The sequence below is a fragment of the Canis lupus genome, chromosome 10 (genome assembly GCF_048164855.1).
Source record: "Canis lupus baileyi chromosome 10, mCanLup2.hap1, whole genome shotgun sequence".
Classification (NCBI taxonomy): Eukaryota; Metazoa; Chordata; class Mammalia; order Carnivora; family Canidae; genus Canis; species Canis lupus.
In genome coordinates, this window is record NC_132847.1 from 36,259,726 (window position 1) to 36,282,411 (window position 22,686).

Consider the following 22,686-nt stretch of genomic DNA (forward strand, 5'->3'; position numbering starts at 1 on the left):
TTTGAGGGGGAGAAGGGGCAGAGGGAGTGAGAGAATCTTAAGCAGGTTCCAATGTCCAGCGCTGAGCCTGATGCGGGGCTGTCTCACAACCCTGAGATCATGACCTTAGCCAAAACCAAGAATCAGACACTTAACTGACTGAGCCATCTAAGTAGCCCCCTGGCTTTTAGACTTCTTAAAGTGACTCTCAATTGGGAGAATTTTCCCTTCCTGAAAGTGAGACTTTCATGACTAACAGGACTCATATAATAGAACAATGTTCCCAGATATTATTATGTCCTGGAGACCTGAGCACAGAGTCACAGCCCATCAGCTTATTGTATTAATTTTTCATTTAGCTATAATCATTAAAAGTCTGCCCAAAGGCAGAGAGCACATTGCATTCATTTGTTGCCAAAGCTGACCGCAGTGGTTTCTGTGCTGGCATATGTGTTCAACAAGTGTTACAATGGTAACATTCATACAATGGTACCATTTTTACCAGACACAAGAATATGAAACCTCTGATACCTTAAATAAAATATATCCTATGAAAAACTGATACTACCTAGGAATAAACTTAACAAAAAAAAGCAAAGTCTTTATGGGCATAAGCACCAAAGGACTTGAATATATAGAGACCTACCCCATATACTTGGATGGAGAGATTCGATATGTACAGATACTGATTCTTCTGAATTAATCCATGCAATTCCAAAGTAAATCCCAACAGGAATTTTTCCTTATGTATTTAATACATAGCCTGGAAAAAGCAGTCACTTTCCTTACCTATCAATGTCAGGATGGCGATGCTATTAATGGCAAAGAAATCTATAATCCACCTCTACATGGGGAGTAATATAATTAAGTGGACTTTCCTCTTATTTAATTTAATTTACATTTATTAAAATCTTCATTTTCTGAGACATAAGAGACTATTCAGATATTTTACATGACTGATGTCATTCGGTTTTCTCCCTTCTTTCTAAAAATACAACCTGCAGTGGGGTCTGGGCCGCTGGCCACGTGTTGCATTTCTGTAGCTGAAAATCCTGGAAAGGCAGGAAAAAAAGCCCACTTTCTCTCCAACTCATTACTAGTGACCTACTTTCTGTATGATCGAACCAAAATGCTGGAAATAAGTGGACAAGAAAAGAAAAAAAGAAAAGTAATCAAAATTGAAAAAGGAAGCCCGGGCAGATAATCTAACAGTGCCTTATATTTACAAAGAGTTTTCACTTTCAAGATCTCCTTTATTTATTACAGCAATCCCAGGAAGCGGGTTGGGCATTTTAATTCAGTCTATTCAGTTTAGTTTGTGGATAAGGAAAGAGGCACAGAAACTTTGCTTTGGAAACCCAGTGAAGGGCAGAGATAGGTTATTTTCTCTCTTAGGCAACGCGTTCTGTGGAAAGAGCCAGAGCTTCAGATTCGGGCGGGCTTGCATCCAAACCGAGATAGTGAGCGTTCTCAAAATGGAAAAGGTAAGAGAAAGCTTTGTGGTGGTGGTGGTGGGAATGGGGTTTTGAAGCAAAACCGGTTTGAAGTGTTGGGAGGACAAGGAAAGGCCCTCCTGATGAGGACAAGGAACATACAGAGCTGGAGTTGAGAAAGACTGAGGGCTTTCCAGGGAATGGTCTCAGAAGGGAGGCCTCACGAAGAAAGCATCGCAAGAATAAAGGATATGTAGGAGAGGTTGAATGCCTGTCGGAGACCTTGAGAGTGGCTTGGAGAGCCGTTCTTATTGGACAGAGCCCTGAAAATTTCAGTGGGGTGGTCAGTATGCTTTGGGATCTGATTCTTGCCCCAATTGCTTACTTGCTGGCCCTGTGACCTTGGGAAGTTACTTATCCTTTTATGTCTCCAGTTCTTTAACTGTAACTTGCAGTAAGAGAACCTCATTGTTTGGAGGATTGTTGAGTCAATGAATGGGCCACAGTACATGTCATGTAGAATTTATTCAATAAATATGATAATGATCATGATAAAGAACATGGAAGTCACATGATGAGAGGCTACTAGATAAAAGAGAAATATCAGGTAACCTTTCAATAATCCATTGGTTGGGAAACCAATCTGTCATAGACAAGAAATGTGCAAATTTTTCACTGTAAATGCATTGAGTGGACGGTGTAAGATTTGCACTAATATTTAGGGTTAATATGATTAGGATCGGAATCTTAAAATTGCCTTCCACCCTCTATCCTCACCCCTTCCAAAATGCACATGGAAGTATTCTCTACAAGCTATCAATTCTGACTGCTTCTAACATTCTCTTTCCAACGACGAGACTAGGAAATGTGTCGAAAACTTGGAGTTTTCAGAGGCACTGCTGTTCTGTTTTGAAGGTTCCGCTTAGGAAGGAAACAAAAAGAAAGCACATGATTTCACACTCAAGTGCTCCTCAAAATGAGAAGAACACTCCAAAAAATAAATACTCTGTCTGACTAATCAGAAGGAAATCTGCTCTGGGGTGGGGGAAGGTGCTTGGATAGCTCAGTTGGGTAAGCATCTGACTCTTGATTTCGGCTGGGGTCCTGATCTCACAGTCCTGGGATTGAGCCCCTCATTGGGGCTCCATGCTCAGCATGGAGTCTGCTGGAGATTCTTGCTCTCCCTCTGCCCCTCCTCTCCTCAAATAAATAAATAAGTAAAATCTTAAAAAAAAAAAAAAAAAAAAAAAAAAAGGAAATCTGCTCTCATCACAAAGACCTCTGCATAGATATTAACAACATGGAGAGAAGAAGAGGGCTCATTAATGATTCATGAGAATGGCTGTCACCATCAACCGAAGCATGTTTTGTGATGGGTAAAGTGTCTTATTTCACACACACACACACACACACACACACACACACACACACACACACTCTACTGCTATCGGAACCTCCTGCAGCTGTGGGCCTTTCTTGGCTGTCATAGTGTGAGTCACCACTCGAGGGAGCCCAAGTTTCTTTGGTCCTGGGCTCACTGGGGCACAGGACACACTGCGACCCGATGGCTCTGTGACCCTACTGCAGGGTGGACACCGTGGATGAGCGAGCGCCCTGGGCTGCGGGGTGCGGGGGGCTGTTCTGCACCTTGCAGGATGTACGGCAGCATCCCTGCCTTCCGCTGCCTGGATGCCAGGAGCAACAACCAGCCCTCTCCCCTGGTGACAATCGAAACAGGCAACACCAAGTGTCCCGTGGGGTGGGGGCTGCCGGCCAGTTGTCCTCCCACCCACAGCTGAGCCATTGCTTTAGTGGAGCTCACGGAGCTCAGGCGTCCCCCCAAACTTTGGTCTCTGATGGGAAAGCGTGGCCCAACTGAGAGGGGGAGATGCCGGCCTTGGTAGCCTCCCTTTCTGCCAGCAGCCCGGGGAGAAGCAGGTTGGGGTCCCCTCCCGGCCTCAAGGGTGCTCGCAGAGCCCGGCGTCCTGGCCAGCCTGTGCTAACAGAGGGGAGGCTGGCAAGGGTGTGTGGGGTGGCGGGAGCCCAGGCACTGCTGTTCTCCTCGGGCTTCTGGGAGCCGCTCAGATGATTTGTTAATTATTCATTACTATTTGTCATAAAATCCTGAAGGGCTGCCAAGTGGTAGCATGCGGGCGATAGGAAAGCAGGGGACGTGTCTTCTCTTATTTTCCAGTGAACAGCAGACGTGGGGGGACCAGGCTGCTTTGAAGCCCCCCCGCCCCCTCCCCCGGGACCCAGGCGCCCACCCTGCGAGGTGCAGCTGGAAGCGCTGGGAGCGAGCTCTGGGGGCGCCGTCAGGCTGCTCTGCATCCTCCCTCCGACGCCCCGCCCCGTGTGGTGTGCGGCAGAGATCCCCCAGATCCCAAGGCCACAGGAGAGGCCCCGGAGGCGGCGGCTTCCAGAATGAAAACCCAAGCCGAGGCACCATCAGCGCTGAGGTTCTCCCGCGTCGAGCCTTGCGTCCTCCGGCCCGCGGGGGTGACCACAGTCGGGCCGGCGAGGGGCCTTCCTTGGCCTCTTCCCTCCACTCCCCTCCCCTCCCCTGCCCCGCAAAGGCCCCTTTTGTGATATCGCCCCCCTCTTTATCCCCCTGAATGGTGCCTTGATGTTCTTTTTTTCTTCTTCCTTTTTTTTTTTTTTTTTTTTTTTTTTAGATTTTGTTTATTTATTCATGAGAGAGAGAGAGAGGCAGAGACTCAGGCAGAGGGAGAAGCAGGCTCCATGCAGGGAGCCCGACGCGGGACTCGATCCCTGGTCTCCAGGATCACGCCCTGGGCTGAAGGCGGCGCTAAACCGCTGGGCCATCCAGGGATCCCCTTGATGATCATTTTAACCAGATAAAGATACGTGGGTTAGGGCCCTGTTGCTGGGGCCCAAGGGCCGGGAAACGCAGCGTAATTTGCCCCAGATCATGAAAAAACCCGGGGTGGGGGATGGGAGTGGGGAAGACGGCTTTGCTTTCGCCCCGTGGACAGAAGCCCCCCGAGGCTTCACTCCACCCCGCCGGAAAAGGAGCCAAGGCCCTGCAGTGCAGTGAATTTCCGCGGGGCTCCAGAGTTAAATTCGAGTCCCGTAGCGTCCCCACGCCGGGAGCTGGAACCGAGGCCTTGCTGCTCTGAGGCGCTGGAGGGAAGGGAAGGTGGGATCCCCGTGCCCCAGGGCCCCGGGGCAGGAGAAACTGCGAAAGTCCTTCCTAGCTCTCTAGGGATCCCCCTGAAGGAGTGATGGGGAGGGAGTGGCTGTTTTCTTGACAAGCGTTTAGTATCCAGAGCTCATCACTTGGCAAGTTCCCCCCACCTCCTCCCAGCACAGCAAGGGTGGGCTACGAGGCCACAGGCTGTCCTGCCGGGAGCCAAGGGCTGTTCTGTACCAGAGGGAGCAGCCTCGCTGTTCTGTGACCTGCACCCCACCTGGCGCCATGGGACGTCCTTGTTCCCAGCACAGCCAGCTCACCGTAGCCCACAGTTCACAGATGGTTCCACACACATCATCAAGGTATAAAGAAGCCTATAAACTTCAGGGATGCATGAGGAGAAACACCACACAGAGAATCCAGGGAGGCTGGAAATAGCCTCAGGGCTGTCATATGAGCAAGTGACAACTGGTTCACCTTAACAGCACTTATTGAGTGGCCAGGGGAGGTGTCTCAGTTCTGGTGCAGTAATTTTTATAAGCTATTTATTCATTCAGTATTTATCATTGATTTATGCATTCAATAACCATTCATTAAACACATACTTATTCAATAATATTTATTCATTCAATGGCATTTATTCATTCAATACGTATTTATTGATTCGATATCCATTCAATAAATGCTTATTGAGCACCTACTTTGGGCCAGTCACTATTTGGGGCTCTGGGGATCTATCAGTGAAGAAAACAGAGACCCAAGTCTGGAGGGTGCCAGGCACCTCACATTTGAATCAATCCTTACAATAAACATACATGAGACGCATTCTTGTCTCCGTTTTACAAATGGAGAAACCAAAGTTTAGTGAGATCCAGTAACAATGTAGATATTAAATTGTAGCCCAGGTTTGTGGGACTACTAGTCGGTGTTCTTTTCAACATGATGGTCATCCTGTGGAGATGTCACCTTACCCAAAGAATCTATGCACAAAATTTGTTCTTGGAGAGGAACAGACCAACTTACACACAAAGTGCCAAATGCAGAAAAACAACCACTTCAGCCAACCCACTCAAACTGAGTGTCCAAGGATGCATGTTCACTGTGAAGCATGATATTATCAGATCTTAGTTGCATGACACAGTAACTAGAAGACTCTCTGAATGAAGAAGGAGCTTTCGAGAAGGACTTGAAAGAAATTTAATATAAAGGTAACCAATGCAGATAAAATGCTCATACTTGTACTTCCTTGGGGGAGGGAGAGGGAAAAATAGATCTAATAAAAAGAACCCCTTTGCCAGTAAGAAGATACGGTCTAGGGCTCTCAGGTCCTGGGAAGGCAACTATTTTCAAACATGTGGTGTAACATAGACACAAGAAATACGTACTTATATGTGAGAGATGCCTTGTGGACAAGGACCCTGACAGAGTAGAGTGGTGGAAGTGGGTATTCCTTTTTTTTTTTTTTTAATTTATTTATGCATGAGAGGCACAGGCAGAGACAGAAGCAGGCTCCCTGCGGGAAGTCCAATGTGGGACGCGATCCTGGGACTCCAGGATCACACCCTGAGCTGAAGGCAGACGCTTAATCACTGAGCCACCCAGGTGTCCCAGAAGTGGGTATTCCATTTGGTTGGGAAGCTTTAAGTGTGTTGTACTGTTTCTAAGTGTGTGAAAATCACTGCCCATAGCAACTCTTACGTTGTTCCTTTCTTTGCACTTCTCTCAGGAAGGACTTGGAACATGAGATACAATCCACCTTGGTAAGATGTGGCAGGGATTATTGGGAGTTGAGATAGAGATGGAGAGGGTATATATGAGGAAGGAGCTAACATTTGTGAGGGCTTTTTGTATGCTAGGTTTTTATATGCATATTTCATTAAATTTTAAGACAACTTCAAGAGGTAGATATGATCACACTCATTGACAGACGAGAGAATTTAGACTTTAACAAGCAAATTGCCCAAGATCTCCCAGCTAGAAAGATACAGAGCCAAACCTTCCACCTTTATTGTTTCCCCAAAGAGATCACAGCCCTTTTCCTTTTAAGGATTGTATTGCTAATCATAGTGCTGGACTAGCCAGGAAGTAACACCTAAAATCTCTCTTTGAAACCAGAGGTGAGGGAAAAGTTACTATTTGGAATGAAATTAATTCCAGAGATACTGGTAGCTTCTCGCCAACCTCCCTCCCCCACCAGCCTCTGCCCCTCAGCCTCTGCCCCTTATGCCTCTGCCCCCTGTGGCTCCTTCGTCCCTCACCATAACTGTGACCACACCCCATGCCTATATCTTCCACACTCAGCCACCAGGTAGTATAAGTGGGACAAGGACAGACAAACAGACACAACAATGCCCAATGATTGCATCTTGCACACTTCACGTTGAATGCTTGCTGGCCTGTATCTACTTTCTTTGGGCTACCTCTTTCCCCTTCCAGGGAACTATTTTCTTGATGTCCATCTTTTTTCAAAGTTAGCAAGAATGTGAAGGGATAAAATGAACGTGGCTGGGACCTGAATTCCTTGAGCAATCGTTTGACAACAGAATCCTCCTCTCAGAGGGCCCCAGTTTGAGTTTTCCTACTGGCCAGGCAATACACAGGTTTGGCAAAACCCAGTTTCAGCCACAGAGTACAGTGGTCAATTAAAATCGAGGCCTAGAGAGTCATCTGAACTCCATCCCCTCCCAACCTGTGTAGTCTAAGGTGAACTTGCAGGACCCAGTGTCATCATCTGGCAAGGGTTTAGAACATACTCTCAACCTGAAAGAGTTGGTGGGAAGATGACAGGAGATTAGAGACCGACTGGTCTGGTGCTTCACAAACTTCTGTGATGATGAGAATCATGCAGATGCTTGTTGATGTACAGACTTCTGGAGCTCTTCCCTGGGAGTGTAGATTCAGTGGGATTAGGTTGGGGCCTATGGGTTAGTTTTCTTAATTTATTGATTAATTAATCAATTAATTAACTAATATATTTAAAGATTTATTTATTTAAGAGAGAGAGAGAACATGAGTGAGAGGAGTGGGAGAGAATCCTCAAGCAGACTCTGCACTGAGCATGAGGCCCCATATGAGGCTTGATCCAAGGACACTGAGATCATGACCTGAGCTGAAGCCAAGAGTCTGACACTCAACCAACTGAGCCACTCATGCACCCCTACTTATTTATGATATTAAGCTCCAAAGCATATTCTAATATATGGTGCAATGAAGGTTTGGGAAACTTTGTTTTCAGTGACTGATAAATATTAGTTTATTGCTGTTGTCATTCTCTCCCCTGTTGACCTCTTCACCAACTGTCGAAATCTCAGTTATTTAAAATTCGGTAGCCCCTTCAGTTTGTTATATTTGATGACTCTTTGAAAGAATCAGGATCACATCTTTGGTTTTGGCCCCTTTGAGATTCCTCTATTCCTCTCATTGATACGATTCAGGCATTGAATCAGCGAGTTTGCCTTTGCCCACAGTCATGTCCTAAAATGACTTTTGGATTCCAAGTTTGGGTGTGACTTAATCTTGTGCATTTCACAAGATGGTTTCTTGCCATGGAGCACAGGCTCCTAAATATTCAGGAGGTGCCTAAAACTCATTGGTTGGAAGCTGAGCATGCGGACTCTTTTGTGTTTAATGAGCTATGTTTCTAGTTAACCTCTTGTTTCTACCCCTGACTTATATTCCCTTTCAGACGTTAGGTTGCAAGAACCCCATTTGCAGCCTACACTCCTTAGGAAGGCCTCCCCCATAGCTTGGTTGCCATCTTGGTTCTGCCTGGAGAGATCAAATTGGAACTCAAATGATTGAGAGATGAAGACTTTTAGCACTGAAATGTATAAATGATTATGCTTTTTCTGGGTGAATTTGTATCATATGCTTGAATTTTTCAAATCAAAATTTTCCCAAACATCACATTTTTGTTGTGGCCAAATAATGACATTTTTTGATTGTTAAAAAAAAAAGAGTTATATTGGGGATTACCACAATATAGGTGATAATATAGGCAGATCAGCAAGGGCTATAGTACGAAGGTGAGCTGTATGACCTTCAGCAAATTCATTCTCTCTCCATACCTTAGTTTACCTGAAAATAAAAATAATATGAATATCCAGCTTATGGGTTGCTGTTAGGGTTAAAATGAGTTCATACAGGCAAGATGTTGAGAAGAGTGCCAGGCACAGTTAGTAGTGGCTGCTTCTGCCATTGCGGCAGGCCACATGGTGCAGTCTGTGCATAACTCTGTGTGTCTGTCCCATTTTCTTCTCTCTCTACTCACTGTATTCCCCTGCTTGCCCTTGGTTTCTGCTCTCTCAAAACTCTGAATTACATATGGTTTTGTTTGCCGTAGTTGTTACCTTTCAACTTATTTCTGTTTTCACTTCATGATCCCACTTCCAAAAGATGACTTTCTTTCTTCCTTGGTTTACCCTCCTAGAAGAGAGAATCTTATTTACTCCTTCTATGGATAAACTTCCCAGGGCCAGATGATCATTTCCAGACTAATTAACAATAGCAGAATTAGAGGAATTGCATGGTTCAAAATCTGGCTGCTTAGACAGTGGGATTTGGGGTGGAGCAATTTCCTTTAGAGAGGGTATGGGCAGGCAGGCAACGATTAGCATCTTGTAGTATAAATTCAAGGCTGCATGTCCACAGCAATTATATTTAGAGTTTCTTTCATGAACTCTGATTCCTGCAAAAACCAGGAGGTAATGCCTAAAAGAAGAATGGACAAGGAGCCAGGGGAATAGAACCTAGATTCTACCCATAATTGGTTGTAAGACCTTTGGTAATTCATTTCATCCCTCCATGGGCCTCAGCTTCCTTCTCTGTAAAGAGAATGGAATGGGGTGGATGAACTCTTAATTTCTTTTCACCTCCAAGATGAAAAAAAGAATGGAAACGGAGGGGCATGGTGCCTGTAATCTGACCTTGGACCAGGAATGGTTAGATAATTGAGCTTGATGCATAGTTTAAAGCATTAATGATCTGAAAAATTCCATATGTATTGATATTCTTGGGGACAATTATCTATACAGTAAGCATATGCTGAATTAGCATAAGGTTGCTATTAAAAATACTGTGGAAATGAAATATAAATTTCTATAATCAGAGGAAGCAACAAACTCAAAACCAGTGATCCAGTATTTCGCTTAAATAGGTTTGATGACTAAAGCTCCAACTTCCTTCCTCACAGCACTGACATCGCACATTTAGGATGAGAAGTCTAGATGAAAGTTGAATGCTTCTAAGTAGATTTGCCTCCTCCCTGAGGTCAGGTGTCAGCTAGTCTTTAATCACTGTTGTCCTGTGGCTGGGCTTATTTATAAACAAGTTGGATAGTAAAATGTAAACCACATGTGGAATGCAACCCAGAAGTGTTCCCAAGGCTTGGGCCAAATATTGATTTTTTTAGGAATAGAAATGTGCATTAAGTGACATGGGGAAAATGAAACATTTTCCCCCCAGTAATCCACAAGACTGCAAAGCTACTAAATGATAGCCATTATTTAGGAAGGACACTAAATTTATCCATCTTTGGACGTTGGATACTTTAGCCAGACTTTATCTATATAGTTCTTTTTCCCAGTTGGGAGTAGAATTTAAAGTTTGTCTGGTTTCACTTTTGCTGCTCTAAAGGTAGCAAATACTAACTCTTTTCCCTGTTTTGTCTGCCAGAGGGTCCTGGAACTTACCCAGGTAATTTAGCCTGCCACTTTACCAAACCAATTAGTGATGTTCAGTGTCAGAGTGGCCAGACAGATACCATGGTTATGTCCAGTTTGAGCTGCCTCCCAGCTGGGAATATAGGCTTCTTGCCCAAGGCTCCTGAAGAGATTGGTCCACCCACATTGCTCAGACCCAGAGTTCTCAGGTCTTATTTTCCTTATTCTCTGCTTCATCCCAGACCCAGAAATTTCATTTTTTTCCTTCAGTGAGTTCCCCTGCTCTTTGGATGACCCTCACAACTCCTATAATGGGCATTTTCACATGATAAAAATAGTAATGATGGATGTCATGAACAAGAATTTGTCTTGATCAGTAGAATACTTATGGATCATTGAATTGACTGAAATTTTGAGGTAGATTTTGTGTCCCTTGCCGCAGAATACTTTCCAACATGGTACTTTCTAATGATATACTCAGTTAGGTGAGCACTATCAATGTACGTGTCGCTGTGTGTTCCAAAACGAGGCCAGGCTCGGTCCAAGTGACCGATACAAATCTATTGTTCTCAACACTCTCTAGCCTGGTGCAACTCAAAGTAGTGACCCATGGACTTGTGCTCATCTGCAAAACTTGTTCGAAGTCAACAGTGAGATAAGTACAGAAATGGAAAGCAAGGGTTTACGAATGTTACAGGAATTTTACAGAGTAACTTTTATATCCACTGAACCCATTAATTAAAATTTGGACCTTGCATTTGTATGACTTTTAAAGTTTCATTTGTCTAGCTGTTCATTTGATCATAATTTATAGAAGTGTTCATCTGCAACAGATTGAAAACAGCAACAGCAAACCCAAACTAGTTCTTCCCCACAGATAGTTTGACAAGCACTGCTCTAAAATTATTTCAGCCTTTTTTCTCCCCTAGCTTTTATGAACCATAAGAAGTGAAATATCTTAATATCCAAGCTTTAAAGAGAGAACTCAGTGAGGTGTAGATTTTCCCTGCACCCTCCACACCACCCAAGAAGAAGGGATTTTCACAGTTCTGGAGGTATTGGAGTGAATACCTCTTAGGTCTCAGAGGCCTAGGGTACTTCAGAATCCTCCTCAATACTGCAGGGGAAACACTGAAGGACAGATTATGTCTTGGTAGGAATCCCTGGGAAAGTCAAGCTATATAATAAGCATTATAAGTACATTCTGTCACCAAGGGATTTAATTTTTGACCTAGTGGTAGTAGAAAATCACTGGTCATCTGACACATGTCCAAGATTCTAAGACTAGAATTAAAGGTCATTTCATAACTTTTAGAGAAGAAAGTTTTGAAGAGGTTTCTAGTTGAGTAGAAGTCATCCAATCTTATTGAAAATGGGCTACTTGCAAATCTTGGTATGATTCATTAACAAGCTCATCAGGCCAAAAGGAGTTTTTCATGAATAGACTCCCCTCACCTCCCTTTTTTTTTTTTTTTAAGAGAGAGAGAGAGAGTGTGTGTGGGGGGGTTTGGAGGCAGAGGGAGAGAGATGATCTTAAGCAGGCACCACACCCAGTGCAGAGCCTGATGCAAGGCTTGATCTCACAACCCTGTGATCATGACCTGAGCTGAAGTCAGGAGTCAGACTATTAATGACTGAGCCACCTAGGCGCCCAATGAATGGATCTGTCAAGCCTCATTTCCATGCTAGGTTTTCATAGTTTTCTCTGCCAGTGTCTCAGTCCTGCAATAGTGGCTCCATATTTGGCTCCCATTTCCCCTGTGCTGTACAGCCTGCCGTCCAATCCCTGAATCAGGCACTGGGTGCCATATATACTGCATGACACTTGCCACATCTGCTCTCAAAGAGTATTCCATAAAAAAGAATCCATGTACTTTTCACTCTTTTTTCATTTTATCTAGGCCCATACTGACTTTTTTCTTGTCTCCACTTTTACTGAAAAATTAGTATAGTATTAGTTTCCAGTTAGGAGAAGGAAAGAGTTCCAACATGCAATTAATTCATAGCTTTTCTTTAGTAATTGTCACCTCATAAACCCTGGCCCTGGTGTTGGCCCCACTCTACACAGGGGTCACTGAATAGTCTTCAGGAGGCTGCTGGACTCAGTGTGAAGAGGGAATGAGGCTACACAACCCTGATGTAAAAGCTACAGTACAGGATTAGAAGATGAACACTAGGTACATGTGTTATGCTTTCAGAGAGAATTTTTTTCCCCTAACATTTACTGGTACTTAATATGTGCTCAATAACTAATTTAATCTTCCTAAAAGCTCATGAAGGAGGTACTATTATTATTATTCAGATTTTGTAAGTCAGGAAACAAAGCATGGAATGGTTGAGTGATTCACCCAAGGTCATGCAGTAGGAAATTGTAGAGCTGAATCTTGAACCAGGGAGCCTGATTCCAGAGCCTAGCCTCTCAGGTTCCCCAGAAAACACAAACTCAAAACAAAGAGAATGGCTTTTTGGCCATTAAAGTGACAAAACAGAGATCGTGGAGCCTGTATTCTTAGCCTCAAAAAGTGAGGAGAAAAACCTTCTATCCTAAGTGGTTCAGTCCAGAAGCCGAAACAGAAAAAAGGCCCATAAGCCTTGGCTGCCCACTCTTTCCTTTCCTTCATTGCTCTCCACCCCGGAGCTCTGAAGCTGCTTACTGGAAGCCCCTAATTCCCCACCCCACATAAGTTTCCGCTTTTCTCCACTCTTCCACTCAATGACAAGTCCCATCTCCCTGACTCCACTCAACTTCTCACAAGGGCATATGTTTCAGTGTCTACCAACCCACCTACCAAACTGCCACAAAGGAGTGTGAATCTGAGACTTCCAAAGCCCCCCTCCTGTGCTGTTTTGGAAAAGGATAAAATTTCTCAGAAAATTTTGTGATTTTTTTTTTTTTTTTTACCTCACTCTCAGTTCTACCATCTTCTTGTCTAGATAATGGAATTAGCCTGTCCCTTTGCTTCAACTACAGTGCCTCTGGAGAAAGGAATTCAAATCAATAGATCTGTCACACATTACTCAAATTAACTCCCTTGGTTCCAAATGATCTGGGTCAACATTCCACACTGCTATTGGGATTATCAATAATGAAAAATGACTTAATGAATCCAAAAGCAGAAAACACATTCTTGACTTCTCAGCACAATCCAGGGTCAGAGCTAAGTGTCAATAGAAAGCAAATTTGAAACAAAATGAAATCATTCTGACCCTCATCCCTAAACCAAATATAAAGAGTTCAGAAAGAAGGTGATGGTTAATTTGCAAGTGACAAGAATAAGGTCAATTGCCTGGAGTTTTTCTAAGAGTTTTTCCTTTTTCACCACGGAAGATCAATTGGGCAAAACCCCTTAATGTTAGTTTGTAAAGAAAAATAATACATACATTTAATCAAGAAGGTAAAAGACCCATATATTGAAAACTACAAGACATTAATGAAAGAAACTGAAGAAGATACAAATAAACGGAAAGATATTCCAGGCTCATGGATTTGAATTAATTTTGTTAGAATGTCCATACTACCTAAAGCAGTTTACAGATTCAGTGCAATTCCTACCAAAATTCCAATGGCATTTTTCACAGGAATAGAACAAATTATTCTAAAAATTGTATGGAACTACAAAGAAAAATGCAAATAGACACAACAATCCTGAGAAAGAAGAACCAAGCTGGAGGTATCATACTTCCTGATTTCAAATTATATTACAAAATCCGAGTAATTAAAACAATATGGTATTGGGGAAAAAACAGACACTTAGATCATGGAACAGAATAAAGAGCCCAGAAATAAGCCCATACATATATGATCAGCTAATTTGCAACAAAGAATCCAAGCAAAGACAACAGAGAGAGGACAGTCTCTTTAATAAATGGTGTTTGGAAAATTAGACAGCCACATGCAGAAAAATAAAACTTGATCACTGTTTTATACCACACACAAAAATTAACTCAAAATGTTAATTAAAGACTTGAATGTAAGACTTGAAACCACAAAACTCATAGAAGAAAACATGGGCAGTAAATTCCTTGACACAGGTCTTGGCGACACCAACAGCAAAAGCAACAAAGACAAAATCAGCAAGTGGGACTACATCAAATGAAAAACTTCTGCATAGCAACAAAAACTATCAACAAATAAAAAGACAAGCTGAGTGGGAGAATATATTTGCAAATCATATATCTGGTAAGCATCCAATGTCCAAAATACATAAAAAACTCATACAACTCGGGGCACTTGGGTGGCTCAGTGGTTGAGCATCTGCCTTTGGCTCAGATTGTGATCCCAGGGTCCTAGGATTGAGTCCCACATCAGACTCCCCCTGGGGAACCTGCTTCTCCTTCTGCCTATGTCTTTGCCTCTCTTTTTGTGTCTCTCATGAATAAGTAAATAAAATCTTTAAAAAATAAAATAAATAATTTAAAAAACTCATACAATTCAATAGCAAAACAAACAACCAAAGCCAAATAATTTGATTAAAAATAGGCAGAAGATCTGAATAGACATTTTTCCAAAGAAAAATACAAATATATACAAATATATTTTCCAAAGAAAAATATATACAGATGGCCAACAAGTACATAAAAAGATGCTCAATAGCATTAATCATCAGGAAAATGCAAATCAAAACCTCAATGAGACATCACCTCACACCTGTTAGAATGGTTGTTATCAAAGGACAAGAAATAACAAGTGTCGGGGAGGATAGGGAGAAAAAGGAAGCTTGTGCACTGTTGGTAGGAATGTAAATTGGTGCACCTACTATGGAAAACAGTATAGAAGTTCCTCAAAAAATTAAAAATGGAAGTACCATATGATCCAGCAATTCCATTTCTGGATTTTATCCAAAGAAAATGAAAACACTAACTCAAAAAGATACATGCTCCACTGTTCATTTTGGCATTATTTACAACAGCCAGGTATGAAAAAACCTAAGTAACCTAAGTGTCTATTGATGGATGAATGGATAAAGGAATTGTGGTGTGTATGTATATACACAGATCTATAAAAGAATGAAATCTTGTCAGTTGCAACAACATGGATGGACATTGAGGGCGTTATGCTAAGTGAAGTACTTCAGACAGAGAAAGACAAATACCATATAATCTCACTCATATGTGAAATCTAAAAAAAACCCAGCTCATAGATACAGACAACAGATTGGTGGTTGTTAGAGGCGGGGTGTGGGGAGTGGGAGAAGTGGCTGGACTGGTTGGTTGCTTGTTTTAATTTAGTTTTTTAGTTTAAATAAATTATAGGAAAGGAAAAGAGAAAATAAAGTAGGAGAAAAGGGTAAAGATGGTCAAAGGGTACAAACTTCCAGTTATAAGATGAATAAGTTCTGAGGATATACAGGGTGTACAGCAGGGTGACTATAGTTAACAGTATTATATTGTATACTTGAAAGTTGCTAAGAATAGGTCTTAAAAGTTCTCACTACACACAAAAAAAAGTGTTAAGTATGTGAAATGATGGATATGTTAATTAACCTTATTGTGGTAATCATTTCACAGTATATATGTATATAAAATCATCATTTTGTATGCCCTAAACTTACACAACATTACATGCCAATTACATCTCAGTAAAGCTGGGGAAAAAAGAAAAAAGAAAAATGAAAAAAATAGAAAATGGAAAAATACTAACAGTTTAATATTTTATTTTTTTTTGTATCCATGAGCTAACAGGGAACATTGATGGCACCCACCCCAGGCATCTTGACTCATCCCCTCAGATGTGCATAGATGTAAGCCAGACCCATTTTCATGGTCAGATACTGGCTTGTTGGCCTCTCATGATTTCCATGAATAAGCTGAATTTCTGGGTTATGTGATAGAATTCAAAATTCCCATATGCTATTATGTATAGTCTTCTGGCTAATTTCTGGAGGCTTTTCATTGCTTCAGGATTTTTTGTCCTTCTAAACACATCATATAAACCTCTAGATTATTTTCTTAATGTTAACATCACAATGAATTTAGATACCAGTACAAACACTGGGAACTCAAGCTTTTGAATAAAAACCCAAGAACCAACCAAAAGACAACAGAAAAACTCAACGATCCCCAAGAACAGAACATGGAGGTGACATGCCACCCTTGATCATTTCAATTGTTAAAGACTGTAGCCATTTTTCAGGTTAAAACTCTGGGAATAAATGACAATGTTTCAGATGCAAAATGATAGGAAAAATTGTCATGATAAAAACAATCCAATTTGTAGATTCTGGCTCATAATATTTCAGTTAATAAAGATTAAGTTAGGAATTGGAGTTTCTCAGTGCTTTAAATAAATATCAGAATATGTACATTTCTCTTTCTTTGCTTTTAGGGATATTTGCCATTGTTAGGAGGAATGCTCATTCTAACAGTCCGTTGAAAATTTGGACCAAGTTAAAAAATTCCTAAAACAAGTAGCATGTAGCTGTAGTAGATTCCCCACATGGCATTCCATTCTTTCTTGAGATAGTGTGGACAGGACAGCATTCCATAAGGATGTGACATCAGGAGGAGTGACTGCCTACCAAGTATGGAATACATTAGCTGAGCTGGAGAGCAAAAGGCACATTTTTTTCTTTAACTATTTTAATTATAAAATAAAATATGCTTAAAAAGTTGTATATAAGGTAAAATTAAAAATCCCCCTCTAAAGTGGTGGTAGGTATTATTTCAATTTTTATTTTTATTTTTATTTTTATTTTTTTTTATTTTTTTTATTTATTTATGATAGTCACACAGAGAGAGAGAGAGAGAGAGAGAGAGAGGCAGAGACATAGGCAGAAGGAGAAGCAGGCTCCATGCACCGGGAGCCCGACGTGGGATTCGATCCCGGGTCTCCAGGATCGCGCCCTGGGCCAAAGGCAGGCGCCAAACCGCTGCGCCACCCAGGGATCCCAATTTTTATTTTTCTAGACATATATATGTGAATGTATATCTAAATAATAGAATATTAGCTATTCAGCACCATCCACATAATGAAATTGGTCTAAAAGAATTTTTTTTAAAGATTTTATTTATTTATTCATGAGAGACACACAGAGAGAGGCAAAGACATAGGCAGAGGGAGAAGCAGGCTCCCATGGATCAATGTGGGACTCAATCCCAGGACCCCAGGATTACACCCTGCACCTGAGGCAGATGCTCAACCACTGAGCCACCCGGCATCATTGGTTGGTTGCATTGGTTGGTTGGCACGGAGATTCACTAGATCGAATATAGTGCAGAGATGTTGGTGGTCATGTCGTGATTCATGAGTTGCGCTGCTTTAGAGTTATCTATCTGCTATAGCAATAATAATATTTAAGACATGGATTTGGAATTATGCAAATATATTCCACATCCCACTCTTAATCCATAATCCATATAATAGGGAAACTAAGAAGACACATTAGGTTCTTTTGTACTTAGATTAGTAGATCTAGATTAATTAATCTGGTCATACTGCTGATATTCTGATGTTGACTGATGTCTTCCTGCCCCATGATATCTAGATCAAAGGCTTATAACCCCTGATTTCATGCTGTGAAGAAGTCTAACGTCTTCTTCAGGATTTCTGCAGGTTTTCACAATGGAGTGGTGGGGTGGAACGTGACCAAAGCCAAGCAGGGTCTCTGCTTTAGTACTTGCTGTTTCAGTCTCTGTTCTTCATATTTGACCATATTTGGTAGGCAACTGGCCTCTTCTTGGATTTATACCTACGTCTGCACACCTCCTCACACACTCAACACACACCATCATTCTCTACTCAGCCACAGACATGTCCACACAAGGAAATAATGACTATATTAGTAGTTTGAACATTATGAGGCAGTTCCTAACATGATGCACACAGCAAACAATCTAAAATCACTCGCTAACCATTTCTCTTCTTAAAAATACTTTCCCTCATCTTGCCCCAACTAGCTGCTCACTCCCTTTTGCTTTAGAAGCTGCCAGCCTCCCCCCACTTCTATCCTTCTTTCTCTTCCCTATGCTAATCTTTTCTGGTCTCCCCTCCCTTCTTCAAATACACAGAACAAGTTAGACTTTCTCACCTCTTTCTGTAAAATCTGCATCTCCAAACCCAGTAATGTACTGAGTAGAATTATCTAACAGGGCCCATCCTAAAGAGACTTTATGACTGTAAAAAGGGAAAAAGGTCATAAATATAAATAGGTCATTTTGGCATTATTACATTTTACAAGATGGGATCATATGATACATATTGTGATTGGCTTTTTTATCTCTCATCACAAAAAAACATTACGAATAATATTCTATGTCATTTACAGCAAGTTCATGGGTAGTATTTCATAATACATTATATTTAGAAATCCCCTCTATCAATATATATATTTAGCTTTTTCCCTCCAATTTTTCACAATTATAATGATATTTTCACATACGTATGAGTGAATGGCTGTAGGAAAAACCCTAGAAGTAGAATTTCAGGTTAAGAGATAAGCACACTTAAAAATCTGATAGACTCTTTCAAATTGTTCATAAAATAGCATGTGTATTCATTCCCATCAACAGGGTACACATTCACAAGGGATATTTTTAAAGCCTCTTATAACAATTTTAAACAGCCACGTGCACATTACATCATCCTTGCAGATGCTAAATGGTTAGGATTAGACCAAAAAGTGATTTCTAAATATTGCCACCTTAAACCCTCTGCAATCCTACCTAACAGGAAATAATGATAGGAAATAAAACTGAATAAGGATCCAAATCTTTGGCCTAATGAATGAAATGAGAATCTAGGTTTGGTTAGAGTTTGAGTAGATTGCTAATTTTAAAGACATTGACCTTGAATCGTGGAGGAAAGGTGAAAGCCAGAGCCCCATGCCAAGATGACAGGAGACCCAAGACTGAGTGGGTCGTGCTCCAGCAAGTATGAGTGGACTCACTCTCTTCTCCTTTTTATAGGCAATGCCCTCATGGAACTAAGACCCGTGCTAGCAGATTTCAGACATGAAGCCCCTACTGAGAAAGAGCTGTGGGAGTAACAGAGGGCTGCCCATAAATCTGCAGGTGTGAGTAGGCTGGGCCTTTGGCCACATTCCTTCTGACAACCTGTCTATACTGCTGAGACTTAACCCTGGGATTTACAACCTGCTTCATCCACAGGACAGTGCTTTGCACGTGTTGGCAAAGTTTCTGGGGTAAAATGTTACCACTGAGTACTATTTTGGGACGAGAAACAGGAGATGGGATAATCTGGCTCAGACATGGCTATTCACTGCCTGTTTTGTCCTTAGGTCACCTCTTTGTTCATCTGGGAAACGGCCCTGTAATGCCTCCTGTATCTTCCAGGCAAAGACCACAGGAGATCCTACCATGAATGCAGTCTGTAGCACAAATTGCATTTCAAATGTAAGTTTTTGTTAGTAGTGTTCTCCTACAGTTCTTTGTAAACACCAACACAAACAAACACAAAACAAAGCCCATTGTCAACAAGTCAAAAGAAATAGAAATGTGGAATTAGATAGTGGTGATGGTTACACAATCTTGTGAATATACTGGAAACCACTGACTGTAAAGAAAATGTGAAAGAGGAAAGAAGAAAGAAAGAAAGAAAGAAAGAAAGAAAGAAAGAAAGAAAGAAAGAAAGAAAGAAAGAAAGAAAGAAAAAGAAAGAAGAAAAGAGAAAAAGAGAGACATCTTTCTAAGCTGGAAAGACAACAAAAGATGAAGGGAAATCACTTTTGTTTTAAAGACCTTATTTATTTATTCATGAAAGACAAGGAGAAGCAGAGACATAAGCAAAAAGAGAAGCAGGCTCCCTACAGAGAGCTTGTTGTGGGACTGGATCCCGGGACTCCAGGATCAAGGCCCTGAACCAAAGGCAGACAGACGCTCAACCACTGAGCCACCCAGGCATCCCGGGAAATCACTTTGAATTCATTTTGCACATCAGTCCCTCTTCAGTTCTTTAGAAACGGTGCCTTAATTTTGCCCTCCTTCTGACCTGAGATACAGAAATTATTAACCAGATTTTCTTTAGGAAAATGAGAGAGTTTGAATGCCTTGCCCAAAGTCACAAGGCAATTAATTACCTTGTCCCGGATTTGAATTTAACTCTCCTTGACTCCTCAGCCTGAGCCCTTGCAACTGTACTAGGCCAATTCTAGACCTACTCTGAAGTTCAAAGCAAGTATAAGAATCATCAATGACACCAGACCCTTGTATTCAGTCTCCACTCAAGAGATCCTACATGGAGGAACTTGAGGGTTCTCCCAGATGTTGACCCTCAAAAGTTCAATGAAGTGTCCCTGTCTGAGAAGGACAGTCCATTACATGTATAGTGTTTACATACTCATTGAGACCTTCCTGGGTCTATTTGCATTTTCAGTCCAGAACACTGTTTTGGGTTAATGAGCCCCAAGAGCTCCCCAGCCAAACGTTTATTGGCTTCTAGCTTAACATAAGCTTGTATCTAATCAGTGTAGACGTTGAAACAAGTTCCATGCTGGCAAATTCCCAAAGCAAAAGGAGGTAAATGAGAACAACATGAATGAGACAAACAAGGGACCCACCATGGGGAAACAGTTTAATCAACACTTACAGAAACATGGCTGTCTCCTGCTGAGATGGAAATACATCTGTTCCATAGATGTCTTGGTGCCTTAACCATACTCTCTTCCTCAAGTACAAAGCCTTTCTGCCTTTCACACCACTCCTGCTGAAGATCAGTTTGTAACAAGAAGAGTTGAGAAATCTCAGATCCACGTTTTTAAGTTAATTTTTGAAATACAGGATAGTAGTAGACACTGTTGGTGCCTTATCCATGACCCCTTGAAAGCTCACTATGAGTCCTGTGTCAGCAAAATCCCTGAGAATTTTGTCAGACTGGGGAGTATGCTAGGCCTAGGTGCAAGGGAAGTAGAAAGTGCTAGAGAGCTAATTCCATGACTGCTTTTATCTGGAAGCTGCTCTCACCTAATGGGCCAGTTGATGGATAGCTAACTTGATGGACAAATAGCCAAAGACTGGGCTGGTATATATCAATAAGTAGCTCAGCCTCCTAACCCCAAGGCTGGGATAACTCAGAGGCATGCTCTACGCTGTCCCTTAGTTCTCCAACTCTAGGCAACTGGCATGATAAGTCTTTATCGGCATCCTGTTCTTCTCTTTCTCATTTCCCCATTCCCCTCTTGCTTGTTCCTGGGATTATCTCCCAAAAGTCTACTTACATTAGAGTCTTTGTCTCAGAGCCTCCTTCAGGAAAAAGAAATGGGACAAGAATGACTCACATGCTCTGGATGAAAAAGGGAATGGTCATTAAGAAAATAAGCTTTCAATCCTTGTTGTTATTCCCCCTGTTGACTTTGGATTCCTTTCATCCCTTCAGAAACTTTCTTCCCTCAATTAATCTAAAGTCCCAAGGTTTTCCCAGCCATCTGTAAAGAAAGTGTTCCCTTCCTCCATGGCCACTCTTACAGATAGATAGATGGTCGTAGCCATTAAGTCTCTCTTTCCTTGAAAACTTAAACATTTTCACCTGTGGTTCTCTTCCAGGTACCAGTCCTTCTAGATTACTCCGAAACCCCTTCACACCTTTCTATCCTCTATGACCTACCCCCATCTTCTGACTAAGAGTTGGAATACTGGGACAACCCCAAAAGGAAATGACCATGAGACTCTTCCTGAAATGCCATGTTCTGGGAGATCACTCCTTTCTCCTACAAACAAGACTTTTCATCACTGAGCTGAATAAATTCTTCTTAATTTATGTATCTCACTTCTGTTACATTTCTTTGCCTGTATCAGAAACAGCTCCTCTGTTTCTCTTCTTTCAAACAAATCCCTGCCAAATAGAATACCATAACCAAGGGCATAGTTAGCCATGAAATCACCATACTTCTGCCCCAACCACATTCTGATGGCACTGGGGCAGGAGGAGATATAATGCTCCTCCCCAACTCTGTGTCCTCCCTCTGGGGTACTGCCAGCTTCCTTTACTAATTCACTGTTGAAGGAACTGACTTACAGGGAATTCACCATCCTTAGGAAGATGGATCGGGAGTAGAAAATTTGGATGTTCGTTAGGTTCTCCTTTGATTATATAGAAGAACACAAAGCAAAGAATGTTGGGAAGAGTGACACAATGCATTACTCAAGCATGTCAATCTGGGCAAGGCCTGTAAGGGGCTGCATTGTTTACCTAAACTGCTAGGGCCCCCTCCTAGTTATTATAGGGAATGCTGTTTATATCAATATTTAAATATGCTATTTCCCCCAAATGAACCACAACAGCTTCATTTAAAGTTATTTTATTATGCTGAACAGATATTTGGACAATTTAAAATTCCACTTGCTATACAAACAACTCCAATAATGCCTCAGTTTAGCATGTAAATACATATTTAAACAATTTAAAAACACATTGACTGCATAATTTGTATTTGTTACTGCTCAAAAGAAAGGACTTTTTATTTAGTGTGCCAAATAATGTGAATTTGGATGCCTTCTGAAAGGATGC

General features: G+C 41.7%; 1 protein-coding gene and 1 long non-coding RNA gene across 8 annotated transcripts in view; one reads left to right on the top strand and one right to left on the bottom strand.

Moving 5' to 3' along the window:
- Positions 1-22,686, bottom strand: part of NFIB (nuclear factor I B) — a 436,272-nt gene that overhangs the window by 371,498 nt on the left and 42,088 nt on the right. The window lies entirely within an intron of this gene.
- Positions 1,306-21,945, top strand: LOC140640917 (uncharacterized). The gene is made up of 4 exons (XR_012037518.1): positions 1,306-1,463; positions 19,131-19,237; positions 19,463-19,577; positions 21,723-21,945. It is a non-coding gene; the product is annotated as an uncharacterized lncRNA (long non-coding RNA).